Source organism: Ischnura elegans, chromosome 2 (assembly GCF_921293095.1).
Source record: "Ischnura elegans chromosome 2, ioIscEleg1.1, whole genome shotgun sequence".
Classification (NCBI taxonomy): domain Eukaryota; kingdom Metazoa; phylum Arthropoda; class Insecta; order Odonata; family Coenagrionidae; genus Ischnura; species Ischnura elegans.
Window position 1 is genome coordinate 105,921,324 of NC_060247.1, and position 9,143 is coordinate 105,930,466.

The 9,143-nt window shown below is 39.3% G+C and overlaps 1 non-coding gene across 1 annotated transcript; it reads left to right on the forward strand.

Moving 5' to 3' along the window:
- The first annotated feature begins 2,287 nt into the window (after positions 1–2,287).
- On the forward strand, positions 2,288–2,359 carry Trnaa-ugc. Its single transcript has one exon. It is a non-coding gene; the product is annotated as a tRNA-Ala (tRNA).
- The last annotated feature ends 6,784 nt before the right edge of the window (positions 2,360–9,143 follow it).

Here is a 9,143-nt window from a genome sequence, read left to right on the forward strand (position 1 = left end):
ATAATAATTTCCCGGCCAGACACCACTGAGGCGGCTAGTAGAGTACCTTGAGGAAGTAGATGAATTTTTCTGAAAGAACTTTGGTTTGAGGAGGTATTTCAATGCAAATAACTCCCATGACTGCGCCCTTGGGTCAAGGCGCCGAAATTCCACTTGAAACTTTACTTCTATCATGGTAGATGGTAGTATGGCTTCTTCACTTCTCCTCGTGGTACTGGGATCATACGAATGAATGAATAAATTCTTAATCTCCTGGGGCTTTACCCTTTAAGAACAAAATATATGCATTTTTTGAGCAACATAAATACAATAGTCAACAATTTGGAACTAACAGGAAAATTCACTATTAACTAATACATTTTTACATTTTTCAATTAAAATACAGAATGCAAACTATTTGACCGCTCGCGTTTATATTTCGCGCACCATTTCGTTATTGTGTTATCAGTAACGCTGAGATTTTTTGATGCTTAGTATTTTAAAAGCAATCACCTGAAAAATTAATTTTTTTGGGGGGAAAAATTCGTATTCAGAGAAATATCACCTTTAAATTTGAGTGACCGCGAGCCTCAATAGACCGTTTTTGTATTTTTTTGCCGTAATTTAGCTCTCTTTGCCAATACGTAGAGTCAATTATGTCAAGTGAGAAATTTTTGCAAGTGAGGAGACATTTTTATTTTACAACAAATTATTTTTACGTGTAATCAATAATTTTGTTGCAAAGTTCAGTTTTTTCCTAACACTAAATCTAACCGTAAAACATAATCAGAACACTCGTACACCCGTTTGGTAAATATATGGAGGGAAAATGAATGAAAGAGCGCAAGAAAAGGTGGAACTGTCAATTGACCGCTGGCGGTCATTACAGGTATACGGCTTACCCCGGTCATTATAGAGTTAATTATAGTGCGCATGGTAACCATTTGCGTATTTTCGTCGCTTTCCGCCTTATTCCACAAGTAGTGCATCACTCTAATCGGTATTCGAGTTTACCTCCACTCGAGTGCTCTCTCCCGGCAATCCTTTTGCTGCTCTCTCACTCTAACTCTCCCCTCGTGGCAAGAGTCGAAGAGTAAGTTGGAGGCGGATGGGCGTGGCCGCGCTGCCATTCAATCGGATTCCATTCCTCCTCCCTCTGATGGTATCCCAATATTGCTGATGAAGACGGCACGGGGGCGGAACAACAAGGAAACTTCGGAGAGGGGAAAGAGAGAAAGAAGATGCGAATCTCACGGGAATTCGAAGAAAAAGATGGAGAAATGAAAGAATAAGGAATCCCAATGGAGGAAAAGAGAACTGAAGGATTGATTGATTGATAAGTCATAATTGGCACCGTCAACTTACTGCAGGGCCATAAGCCTAATTGAGCTGCGGAACACGTCGGTTACTTGGCTATTCCTAGGGAAGTATTGTAAGACTTTCTATCCTTACTCGCCTACTGAGTCGTTCTGGTACTCCATTTGATTGATCGATAAGTTATAATTGGCACCGTCAACTTACCGCAGGTCCATAAGCTTTTACGGTCGGTTACTTATCTATTTCTAGAGAAGCATTACAATAGTTCATATCCTTTTTCGGTAATTTTGTCGTTCATGTAGATTATTTTTAGATGGATTAATCGATACATTATAACTAGCACCGCCGACTTACTCCAAGTCCATGAACTTCATTGAACTGCGGATCGGGGTCGGTTACTTGGCTACTTATAGGGAAATATTGTAATATATCCTATCCTTACTCGCCAATTGAGTCGTTCTGGTACACCATTTGATTGATTGATGAATTATAATTGGCTCCGCCTACTTACAGCAGGTCCAATTGAGGTGTAGGTTACGGTAGGTTAGGTGCCCTGAGATGTTGCTATATGTTCGGCGCACATAAAAATATGATTGATGTTTTCTGCTGATAGTAACGCTATAATTACGAGTATTTGCGGTTATGACTTTAGGCTGTAAACGATGCTGATAATCATAATTTTGCGTATACTCCGGAATTCATATTCTTACTTTTCCAATGACCCACAGTTTTGTCGTAAGTCTTGAATTTTAAAATACATCATGTCTTTAATTTTGCTCAGAAAACCCTCTATTCATATTCAAGGGCTGTGTTCGCTATTATCCCGGTTGGAAAATCAAAGGCTGTGAAATAGCTCCTGTTGTTTTGAAGAGAATGTGGCAAGCATGAGAATTGATGAATCACATCTCTACCCACCCCAGGCATTTCCGTGGCCGCTGATTGAATGATTCCATTGATAAAATATATGATCAAACTACGTCATTATAATGTGGGGGATGTAGTTCAGTGGTAGAGCGTTCGCTTTGCATGTGAAAGGTCCCGGGTTCAATCCCCGGCATCTCCACAATTTTTTCTCTAACTAATTTTTGACATGTGAAAATTCACCCGTCGATAATCTTAATAATACCACTCCAAAAATTGTGCAAGTTTCGCTTAATTTCGCGCCCCTGAAAAAGGCTTTGAAAAATCGAAAGAAATATTAAAGATGCAGTTAATTGAATTTGTCATCTGGTCATTCGCTATCAAAGTCATCTGGTTTCAGTATACGATTCATATTGTGGTCGCTTCGCTGTGCTCAAGCACTCATATTTACATTCACTCTGAGGTTTGGAGTTATGGCTATTCATCATCGACCGTGAATATTTAGTGCAGATGCCAGTTGTTGTCCCGTTTGTTAACGGATCATCGAGATTGCTGGACATACGAGCCACTCCAAGTGCTTTAATAGGCTCCGCATGCAATGAAAATTGTTATCCCCGCCGGAAATTGAACTTGGCCGCGTCAAACACTTTGTATGGAGGATAATAACTCTCGCGTCCTCCTTGCACCACTTGGCTTTGTCCTTGGGTTTCCCGTTTTCGCCCTAAAAACCACATTCTCCTCCTCAACCTCGTGGTCATGACGGTCGAATCTGCATATTTCTCGGTTGCCGCATTTCCGACGTGTGTAATCCCTCGGTGGCCTTGACCCCCTCTTGGCCTTTATTACGAATCCTCCTCCCTTAAGGAGGTATTCCAGAGTTGGAATTTCTTGTTGAGGAAATGAGAGCGTCGGAGGTAAAGAATTTCTGCACATGCCCACGTTTTTACCACCCAGCGGGACTGGTTGGCGTCCTGTCGTGGTGGTGATAAGCGTCCTTCATTGTTGGCGCAAAGACAATTTTAAGTTATTTGATGCATAGTGTGATGCCGGAAAGAAAGGGGAAAGTGATAGACTAGATGACTATGTATGATGGGTCAGCATTGTTCTCAAGGAAATAATCCCATTGAGAAAACCGCGCTAGAAATATTACCTGAGAGAATCATATGGACGACGCCTCGACACGACGGCGTTCTGTTTTCGGTGTAGAGGTAGAATCGTGGAAAATCAACATGTGTGTCGTTCAATTGAATTTATTGCGCCATTCGTCTTGTGTGTCATCATTGTTACCAAGAATAAATCCTATATCGTGCCATTAAAATAGCCGAGTGAAAAGATGATGTCGACTTTTTGCATGATTTTCCTAGCCTGGATGCCATTGTCCGGAACAACTGCGCAATATACGACCATTGATAAAAAGGGGAATTGAGTGAGCGTAGTGGCCCTATGGCAGGGGTTCCCAACCAGTGGTACGCGTACCCCTTCGGTGTACGCGACGAACCTGTCGGGGGTACGCCGAAAATTATCTGTAATGGTGGACGCTACGTTCCCTCTATTTATACAGTTATTAAAGGTAAATTAAAAGTTTCACCTACCCGTAGTGAAATTATGCAATAAAATGTGCACGTTACACTTTTGGGGGTGCAATATTAGTTATACACATATATAAGGGTACGGGAGGGAAGAAAGATTGGGAACCACTGCCCTAAGGCGTTGTGCTACTTTTCCGAGGTTCCTGGGCTGATATCCAGCCCCCCAACCCGGAAAGTATGAAATTTACATGCCTAAAGCCTGGTGAGAGTTGAGCTCTACCATCAACCAACCTACAGGTCGAATGGCTGGGAAAATGATTTTATTTGTATCGTATAAGGATTGCAAAGGATTTGGTTTGATGAGTGCCTTTTTACGGATGTTTGGAACTCGTGTTACTTTAGCGTTTCTCTTTCAAGTTTTTCAGTCACGAAAATGTGGAAACTTTGTCACCAGGAATCGTAGCATTGCAAAGTATCCTTTTTAAGTTACTGAGTTTTGTATTGTTAAAGAAGTCACGCATTTATATGTTTCGAGACGCAACGATATCTTCTTCAGTCGTTATTTGAAGAACTAGATACATACCGGAGAATTTACTGAATTTTTAAAAGCAAGTTTCCTGTTACTAGCATACTTAATCTACATAGAGCATGGGACCTCAATTGCTTATTGGCTGTTAAACCACGCGGGATATAACTTGTGTTGCGTTTTTGTCTTACCTTGCGCGGCTGCTCTGGCTTAAACTTAATCTAACCTTAGAATCTGCTTTTAAGATGAATTACTGAAATTTATCTGAGAATAAGTTTTTCTTGATGCTTAAGAAAATATGACTGTTTACATATGTATATACGTAGTCGTATTTTCCTGCTTTTATATGCTTCTCGAAATAAAATGTGACATATTAGCTTTCTACGCAGCTTCTATGCGGTAATGGTAATTAAGTTTATCGATGCAATATTATAAAAAAAGGGGTTTAAAAATGGAAAGGTAGTTGTGTTTTTGGCATAGTAGTCTATCATATTTGCCAATTTTGTCCTCTTTAGTGCAGTAAACACGACGAAATCAAGCCAAATAATATGTTTCGAGTGACTGTAGGTCATACGGACGTTTACTATTCTTGGTTCGGATTCTATTTCTGGAATTTGATGTAGCACTGAATACTGCGATACCTTAAAATTGCTTTTATTTCTTTTGTGGTGTCGCTTGCATGGTTCCATTTCTCTTGCATAGCTTACGCTATTGTGGAAACTAGTTTTTTTTTGTTACCGTTTGCATGAGATTCTCGAACACCGACTGTATCTTAGAGGGTTGAATGAAGGAGACAGAGTCCTCCTGCCAGTAAAGCCCCTCGGTGGCTGCCTAGCTGATCGAAATGAGAAACAAAATGCGGTACTCTGGTCCACTGTAAAATTTTTCTCGCTTAAACTCAGGCCAGGTTTCGTGTTTTTCTATAGCCTGTGGTGCTGATATAATATTTTTGTGTTGAAACTTCTTTTTCGGGTTAAAATTATTTTTTATAACTGTATGAAAAGATAAAGTTATGTATAACCTACTGATTTTACAAGTATTATGACTATCGTTCTCCAGGAATTAGTTCTGTTTTAACAAACTTGTTGCTCTGAAACCGCACCTATGCGGAATAACTTTGAATTGAAGTTAAGTGACAAAAATGCTCCCATAATGTTTTTAAAAACATTACGCCATCGTCGAATTAGCGAGAATTTAAAAGCCATATATTGAGATGGTTTTTAATGAAAGATGACGAATACATTGGTGATAATGCTTGCTAACTCTGAAATCCTTATTTCATCTCATTTTCTTTCCTGGGCCTATTTGACTGTGTAACATATCATTTTTACATGGCCTTTGTGTAATATTAATCCCATTATCCTGCAGAATTACCATATGCAAAATAGATTAACTTGGAATGTGACTCATGAACAGATATGAGTTGTTAACATGAGTGGTTCTTTTAATTTTAGCAGACTTGAGCGCAAATTCCTTTTGAATGGCATGATGATACATTGAAGTAATACTGCAAAGACCGTATTTACATGATGAGCGTGTGGCGAGTCAAACAGGAAGTACAACGCACCGACGCTGATCAGCGCGGGCAACCAGGCGAGCCCGGTCAACGCGGCGAGGCTGCCGCATCTAACCAAAAGCAGTATATCCAGCGTATATAAGACCAGCGGAGAAGCCACCGCGAGAGGCAGAAATATAAGAGAAGGTGCTAGCAGAACGCTGTGCTAGAGAGAACTGTGCCACCTCAAGTGTAAACCGATTTTTGTACATAATAAAAATCGTACATTGGAAGAGTATTGTTTGCTTGCAACATAGCCTGGCAGCCGACCTTTACAAGCGACAGTCAAATACTCTTGCTCGTTTGGCGAATGGCATGGAAAAATCTCTGCTTGTATTTAGTGAATGCTAAATCAGAAATAATAGGAAAATGCTTATTGTAACTACTCTTTCAATTTATTTCTGGTACTAAAATTGGTGTACGATTTATTAAGTCTGCATAAAAATGGGGATTTTTATTTGAGATGTATTTTATTCTATTTACATAGAGCCCACATTCCATTTGATTTTCATGTTATGGATCTTTCACGTGCAAAACACCGATTAATACTGATGAAAAAATCGGCACTGTTGACAAACAACCAGGAAGACGCTGACTTATTTCAATGGAAGGCATTTGGGCTCGTTTAGTGTCCCGCAGCATGCGAGGGGAAATAGTTTTCTTTCGCCGATTAAGTGGGTTTACATGCCCTAACCTTTTAGTCTTGGCCAGAATCCAAAAGGATAACGTACGGACGTCTGTTTCTGCTCCCTGTCATTATTTGGATCTTCTCCAGAGCCCTCGGTAACGCTCCTCAAATACGAGTATTATGGGACCTTCCGTCACTCTTTTTTCCTCGTTTCCCTTCCATGCACTGTCAATTCAAACTCCTCTTTTTTGCACCCATAACTTTTTACCTTCTTGTTATCACGCTACATGAATCTTGTTACTCACGCGATTGCAATTCCTGGGAGACCTTTGCAGTCAATCGCGAAGTAGTAACTTCCCTGTCAGAATTGGCAAATTCGTTTGAGTTTAGATCTCCTCCTCCTATCAAAGCCGGTGCTTTTTATAATCCGGCCTAATTTTCAAAAAGTTTTGGTCACTAGTTTTTTGCGGGGAACTAAACTTCATGTTCATATTTCCATGTAAATAAAATATCAGAACGTTGGTTTTACCTTTTTCTGTGATAAACAACAAATGAATTAAGCTTCGTAAATTTCACCATTTTTGGCTTCTACTATGCTTTTGGGTAAAGAGCTAATTCGATGCGCTTTTATTTCTACCTTATCATAAAAAACGAGACATTATATAATAATAGATGTTATATTGGAATTATAGAGCTACAATGTAGGGTATCTATCTCATTTACTTCTGTTTATAGCAGATTCAAGAAGTACTATAGAGCAACAAGGGGGCAGGACTGTTGACTTAAATGCATCAAGAAATTTAATTAACGTAATTTGCTTGCTAATATTTCTCCAAAAGATGAAAATTGGAATTAAGGTGAATTTAATTCGATTTTAAAATTTGTTTCTGGTCGATACCAAGCAAAATTTAGATCAGTTTTTTATCAAATTTAAATCCCGAAATAACTTACTGTTTACTGATACTGATACTGTTTACTGATACTTTTCCTATTGCCTTTGCTATGAAACAGATTTTAGCCTGCCCAAGAGGAGCTCCTAGAATTTTTTTCAGAGTGTTTGGTCTCGGGTATCAGTAGATAGACGGATAGAGATTTTCTCAGATTGCCCCCACTGCAAATATGTTTTTAGCTCTAGATTGTCGGTGGAATGTGGATGGAAGCGGCAGCCGTAAGGAAGCTCGCTATACCAATAAATGGAGTGTTAGACGTAGGATTGATTGTTCCTTTTAGTCGTCGGAGTCCGTTTTTGCTCATATCGTTTCCAGACAGAATCCCAAGAAATGCGGATCTAGTGGTGTGGGCAATTGCTCCGGAGAATCGCTATTTGATACCGTCCATAAGTCACTGCTCAGGACATTTTTTTCTTTCGTTTCAACTTTCGTCGCTTCAATTTGGCCTCAATAATAGCGCGCTTAGTGTTTGTTTTCTTTTTATTCCTATAGGTACTTCATTTTGATGAAGCTGATGAAAACTTGCTCGTTGATATCTTTAATTCCGTCGCTTCGAACTGGCCTCTCTATGATAGAGTATTTAGTGTTCATTTTTATTTTATTCCTGGGTATTTTATTTAGATAAAGCCGATTAAATTTCTTCGTTCTTATCTATTATTCCCCTCATATACTTTTTGTTTTCTAGGTTTAGAAATGCTGCCTTTGCCATAAAGCTCGCTATTTTTCTAATGGCTGTAATGAAGCACCTATTCTAAAAGAGTTGTGCGTTCAAGGAAACAATCTCATGGTGAAATCCGCGCTAAAAATAGTACCTGAGAGAATCAAATGCTACCGTTGACAAGACTTTCTGTTTGGTTATAGAGGTAGCTTTCGTGGAAAAAAACAAGTGCTCCCTTCGTCCTTCAAGTCACTATTGTTCCACAAAATAGATCCTTTATCGTTGCAGAATTCATTCAAACAGTCGAGTGAAATGATCATGGCGGCTTTTCGTATGCATATTTTCCAAGCTTCTCCACTAAAAAAAACATCTACTTTTTTTCCCTCCTTCTGAGAGACGTTTCATAGACTGAGAAAACTCGTTGATGACAGTAAAAGCTGAAAAAATATTTTTCTTTTCTCTGACGCGGTGCTTAAAAATGTAAAACCCGAGCTCATACTGGTTATAAGTAGTTACTACTACTTATCGGATAGTTATTTCTTCTTATTAAAGGATTCCACACAAAGGTACCCCCAAGACAGACATGCATTATTAAATCCTTTCGCAGTATGCGTTGACTATTAAACCAGGGAAAGGCTAAAATTTATTTTTGATATGTAATACCTTCTGTTAAATAGTGGGCCAGCTTGCTAAATAGGGTATTTTTATGCTTATATAATAATAAAAATAAAAATCCATATTATAATGATAACTCTTTGGCCCTTATCCCTAATTATGGTATCATATCCTTATTCTTTCTCGTTATAGGCCGGTTTTTCCCGAACACGATTCCGTACACGGTTTCATTGTATTAACACATCTATTTGCTCAAGATGCGGCTCGTACCTCGTGTTGGCACATTTTAACTCTCTTGAAAAGGAGATTAAAGGTGTATCTTTTCCATCGTAGAGAACCAGCAGGAATATTTTATGTCCTGTGTCTTTTTCTCTTGCCTGCGAGGTAGAAGAGCGCCTCGGGTTCCATAAAGTGGAGGGCCCGAGAAAGAAGAATATTTATATTTTATGCCTCGTGAGCTCACATCCTCTGGCATTCTCCAAAATCTTCAAAAGGAGTGCCTTCTTCCCTCCAGCCTCCAGAAGT